The 5,351-nt window shown below is 43.5% G+C and overlaps 1 non-coding gene across 1 annotated transcript; it reads right to left on the reverse strand.

Annotated features, from left to right (window-relative positions):
- Positions 1 to 4,326: 4,326 nt before the first annotated feature.
- Positions 4,327 to 4,398, reverse strand: trnag-ccc. The gene has a single exon. It is a non-coding gene; the product is annotated as a tRNA-Gly (tRNA).
- Positions 4,399 to 5,351: the final 953 nt, after the last annotated feature.

Raw genomic sequence — 5,351 nt, forward strand, 5'->3', positions numbered from 1 at the left:
ACTGAGTAGACCATTTAGAACAGAGATGAGGAGAAATGTCTTCACCCAGAGAGTGGTGACACTGTGGAATTCGTTACCACAGGAAGTAGTTGAGGCCAAAATATTGCATGTTTTCAAGATGCAGTTAGATGTAGCACTTAGGACGAAGAGGATCAAAGGATATTGGGGGAAAGTGGGATTAGACTATTGAGTTGGATGATCAGCCATGATCATAATGAATGTTGGAGCAGGCTTGAAGGCCTCTATGGCCTCCTCCTCCTCCAATTTTCTATGTTCTGTGTTTACGTTATGCGATGTGGACGCCCTATGTCCTTATTAAACAGTTATGCTTTATAATACCTCTCTATTTGCAAGGTGACTACATTTAATCTAGAATGCACCTTCCAGAAACTTTTCTTGTGTAGTATTGTGAAATGTAGCCAAGTTGGTTGTCAAGCTCAGTTTTTTCTCTTGACATTTCATGTATATGTATTGCTCCAGGATACTTCACAGATCTAGAAGAACCTACATCATACACATCAATCTTGATTATGATCCCATCATTTCCACAATCCTGACTGTAGTGTTACCCACAGTTACCAATTCTGGAAATAATTTATTTCTTTATCTGTCCTATCTTGTAGATTGAAGCCTATTCCGTCACCCCAAACTCCCACTTAACCAATGTTCCCTCTCACCTTCTGTCAAAGAATCTGACAGCATCTCACTCAATCTCTCATTGCTCAAATTGTCTTTTACTGAGAGTCTAACTTACTTTTTGTTCACAAGATCCCGCCTGATGAGTTACTCAGGAATTCCCAGTCTGGGATTTGCTCACTTCCTTGGGAAGGATTGTTTACTTTGCCCTGAGGCACACCATTTTGTGATGTGCGGAGTCCACTGACTTCCGGGATTCTGCTAAAAAATCAGTGAGTTTGCAATAGGTGTGGCATTTCAACAGTGAAATTTCTCTTCCTCTGCTCAGTATCCCGTGACAGAAACAAAACATCACTACAGACTGAGAAAAATGCCTTTGATATAATAGTAAGAAGTCTTACAACACCAGGTTAAAGTCGAACAGGTTTGTTTCGAATCACTAGCTTTCGGAGCACAGTTCCTTCCTCAGCTGGTCCAATTAATTGCAGCTGAGGAAGGAACTGTGCTCCGAAAGCTCGTGTTTGAAACAAACCTTTTGGACTTCAACCTGGTGTTGTAAGACTTCTTACTGTGCTCACCCCAGTCCAACGACGGCATCTCCACATTTTGAATATAATGTAATAAGAATTCTCAATACTGACATATTGCATTTCTACATAAGTCTTCACGTTTAATAGATATAAAACTGCTTCTGGCATGGAAATTAGTTTGTGATTGCTTTCCAAACTATAATGCAAGGCAAAAAAGAAATCCTATTGACCTACAGCTATACTCTGGAGATTTCATTTGCTGGCCCAATTAATCGCAGCCCTGCACAATTGCAGACAAATTTATTGGCAGTGAAAAATGCTGCACAATGAGTTTGATACTGACATTAGCAGAATAACACATTATTCATTTTGCTGACACTGTTTTACCTCACGGCTTTAGATTCTTTTTAACTCTGGAACTAAAAGATTCTTCAGAAATCTTTCTTTGTCAAGAAGGTAAGATACATTTTTAAAACGTTTTTGGTGGACTACTCTCCAACTGATGCCTTTAGTAGCCCATGGTAGAAGCAGCACTGAAAATAAAACGAAAATAGCAAAACCGACCGCTCGAGGCAGAAATCACCAAAATAATGTTTTTCCTCCCCGATCTCCACTCGTGCCATTATACCCATGGGAATGGGCAAAAGGGTGATGGCAAAGAGTTCATCTAGATTATTCTGGACTGTTCGAAGGATTAACGTTTTTCATTGTGGTGGACGTGCACTCGAAATGGCCTGAAGTCGCCATTATGTCCTTGGAGAGAACAATAGAAAGACTGGGTGAAATGTTTGCAAGATCCGGTTACCCTGAACAACTTGTTAGTGACAATGGACTACAGTTCATTTTGCAAGAATTCGCAAATTATCGAAAGGAGAACGGAATCCAACACATCCGATCCTCCTCCTCATCATCCTGCCACAAATGGGCTGGTTGAAAGGTTTGTTCAGGCAATGAGTCAACCTGTGAACATGACGTCGACTCCGGTAGCGACAACTGCGGATAATGTTCAAACTAAACAAAAAACACCAGAGGTTTCAGTCAACACGAAAACATGGATACCTGAGGTCCACCGACAGCCACACAGAATTCAACTTCCTCCGAAATGTCTAACCTTTTGACTGTTGTGTTTATTAATTGATCATATTGTAAATTTTGCTTGTTCCATTGCAGGAACCTCTCGTGTAAAGGGGGAGGAAAGCATTGTGTATTCATGTTTGTTCCTAGTTGGATCAGGTCACATTGAGAGTCAGATCACGCGATGTATATTGATAACATGATCGGCTGTTTGAGCAGGCAAATGGGCAGTCTACCTTTACCGCCTATTGAGTAAACACCTTTCCAATACAACTCTTGTTTGTTTGTACCTTCATAGTCTGGGAGCCTACCTTTTAAAAACACCACACTTCTGTCAGGTGTTATTATTTCTATGCCTGTTAATTTTATAAGAATTCTATAATTGAAGAACACGATTACTTACACTTGCAATTTCTCTCTTAAAATAACAGGCAATGCTACAGAATTATGATGGTGTATCGTGAAAGTTCCGATAGCTTTGAGCAGCAAGTATTTAAAACTAACTTTGAACAAATGAAAGCCTGTTCATGCAGTAGCATGAGTTTGGATCCTAGTGGCAACATTGGGCTAACTATGAACTGCTCAAGAGTTGCATGTGGACAGTTGCTTATTTATTGCATTTATGTTCCTGGTTAATTATCGCTTTATATCAGGAGAAGGTAACTATGGCCCAAACAATGAAAACATTTTTCTGATTCTGGAAGTCTTCTCCTCAATTTCGCTATCAAGCCCTCACCACCAAACATAGCTTCTGGCTATCACCTTCATCCTTATGACCCCATGTTGGATTAGGACATGTTCCCTCAACACTGTTGAAATGATGACCCTCATTCCCAGGAGGAGCCAACCAGCCTGTGCGGATAGTTTGAGACTTTGGGTAAAATATGGCTTCAACTGTGGGTTTGATCCCGCGGTCTTGCCATGAAGTGCCATGTCCATAACTTTTGACAGTAATGGATTATTTCTGGTATACTTCTAGTCCTGTGGTTACATGAATGTTATTGACTTCTTCGAATTAGAAAATATTACCACTCGAAATATTCATTGACGACTCGTTAGGTAAAGGTAATGTAGAGAATTCATCAGCCTTCCCATGGAGATTTGATTCATGATATGTTATCGTATATGTTATGTGCTGACAACAGCAATGCCCATCTCTGCATCTGGCTCGCTGCCAGAGATAGAACACCGGCGTCCAGCCCAAGTATTGTTGTCAATGGTCGATGATCTGTAAGGAAAGTAAATTTCCATCCATATAGGGATTAGTGAAAACGTTTGATTACAAAAATGGTGCCTCGAGCTTCCTTCTCTATCTGTGCAAAGTTCATTTCTGCTTTATTCAAATGCTATTGGCTTCTCACCATTGGGCATTAAGTGAGAAAACCCTGCTCCCACCCCATAAGATAATGCATCAGAAGCAATGGTAACTTTGGATCAAAGTGTGTCAGGACCTCTGACTTTAGCAATGCCTCAGTTAAGGCTTTTACTTTTGAAGGCGATTTGTGATTTGGACTGCATTGATAGTGACAGTAAAATTGCCACATATGGGGACTTCCGGTGGTATTATGTAGCGGGGGGATGTGCACAAGGCGGCTCCTGCTACAGCACTGAATTTATTGCCCTTTTCTTTTAGTTCCAGGGATATTTTCATTTGAAAACCCAAATATTTGATGCATTAAGGATCCTATATAGGTGAAATGTCCAGAAACGGCAGGGGGAAAAAGGGAGAAGAGAATCATAGACTTTACAGTGCAGAAGGAGGCCATTTGGCCCATCAAGTCTGCACCGGCCCTTGGAAAGAACACCTTACTCAAGCCCACACCACCACCCTATTCCCATAACCCAGGAACACCACTTAACCTTATCGGGCATGAAGGGCAATTTAGCACGACCAATCCACCTAACCAGCACATCTTTGGACTGTGGGAGGAAGCCGGAGCACCCAGAGGAAACCCACGCAGGCATGGGGAAAACATGCAGACTCCGCACAGACAGTGACCCAAGCCAGGAATCGACCCTGGGACCCTGGAGCTGTGAAGCAATTGTGCTAACCACTGTGCTGCCGTGCTGTCCACAAAGCAGTTTCTTCCCTGACCGGGAATCGAACCAGGGTCACGGCGGTGGGAGCGCCAAATCCTAACCACTAGACCACCAGGGAGAACAAACAGGGAGAACAGAGGAAAGTTGGTCGCGAGAGTTGGTGGCCTCTCGGGGCTCGTCAGCAGAAAAGATGGCAGAGGCAGCCTCCAGGGATCCGGCCACTCCACTAACGGTTGAGATGCTTATGAGCACCTTGGCAACAGAATTTGACAAACACTGGCGGGTTGTGTCGGCGGACCTCCGCAAATCGATGGATGAGGCCTTGATTCCCATCTGAAAGACTTTGGAGAGGACCAACAAAATGATGAGGGCCCATGGAGCCACGATAAAAGGCATGGAGGTATTCGTTTTAAGGCATAGTGACCAGATCACCTCACTGGAAGCCAAGATATCTCTGGTGGCCAAGGTGAATAAACCGCTGAAGGCCAAAATGATTGTTTTGGAGAATTGTACCAGCAGGGAAAACTTCCAGATTGTGGGGCTGCCGTGGAGAATGGAAGGTCCAACTCTCACAGAGTATTTTGCGGAGATGTTCAGGAAGATGGTGGAGGAGGATGGATTCACGTCCCCGCCTGAGTTGGACTGAGTCCACCGTACACTTCTGCAGAAGCCTCAACCTGAAGAACCACCGCAAGCAGTAATCAGGACGTTTCATGGCTTCAAAGAAAAGGAGTGGGTCCCCACATGTGTCATGGGAATGTCCCTTTAAGGACTTCCAGTGGCGGCTACGGAGTGAATGGTCGCACATTTGGCAGCTCCCGCTCTTGGTGGTCTTTTTGTGGATTTTAAGCTGGATTTCCACTGCAATTTTTCAAAATAAAGGTGTAAAAGTGAGAGGAGAGGTGGTGACCCCTAGCTTATGGAACTGCGCCCGAGGAAATATCGGAAAAGGAGAAATCAAAAGTTGGCTGGAAGTGAGGACCAGAGTTTGAAGGAGGCAATGGCGGGGAAGCAGGGTTTGGCCTTCTTGACCCATCTCTGCGTCCTAGTGCAGTCATGTAACTATGACTC

The sequence above is a fragment of the Scyliorhinus canicula genome, chromosome 7, assembly GCF_902713615.1.
Source record: "Scyliorhinus canicula chromosome 7, sScyCan1.1, whole genome shotgun sequence".
In the NCBI taxonomy this organism is placed as follows: domain Eukaryota; kingdom Metazoa; phylum Chordata; class Chondrichthyes; order Carcharhiniformes; family Scyliorhinidae; genus Scyliorhinus; species Scyliorhinus canicula.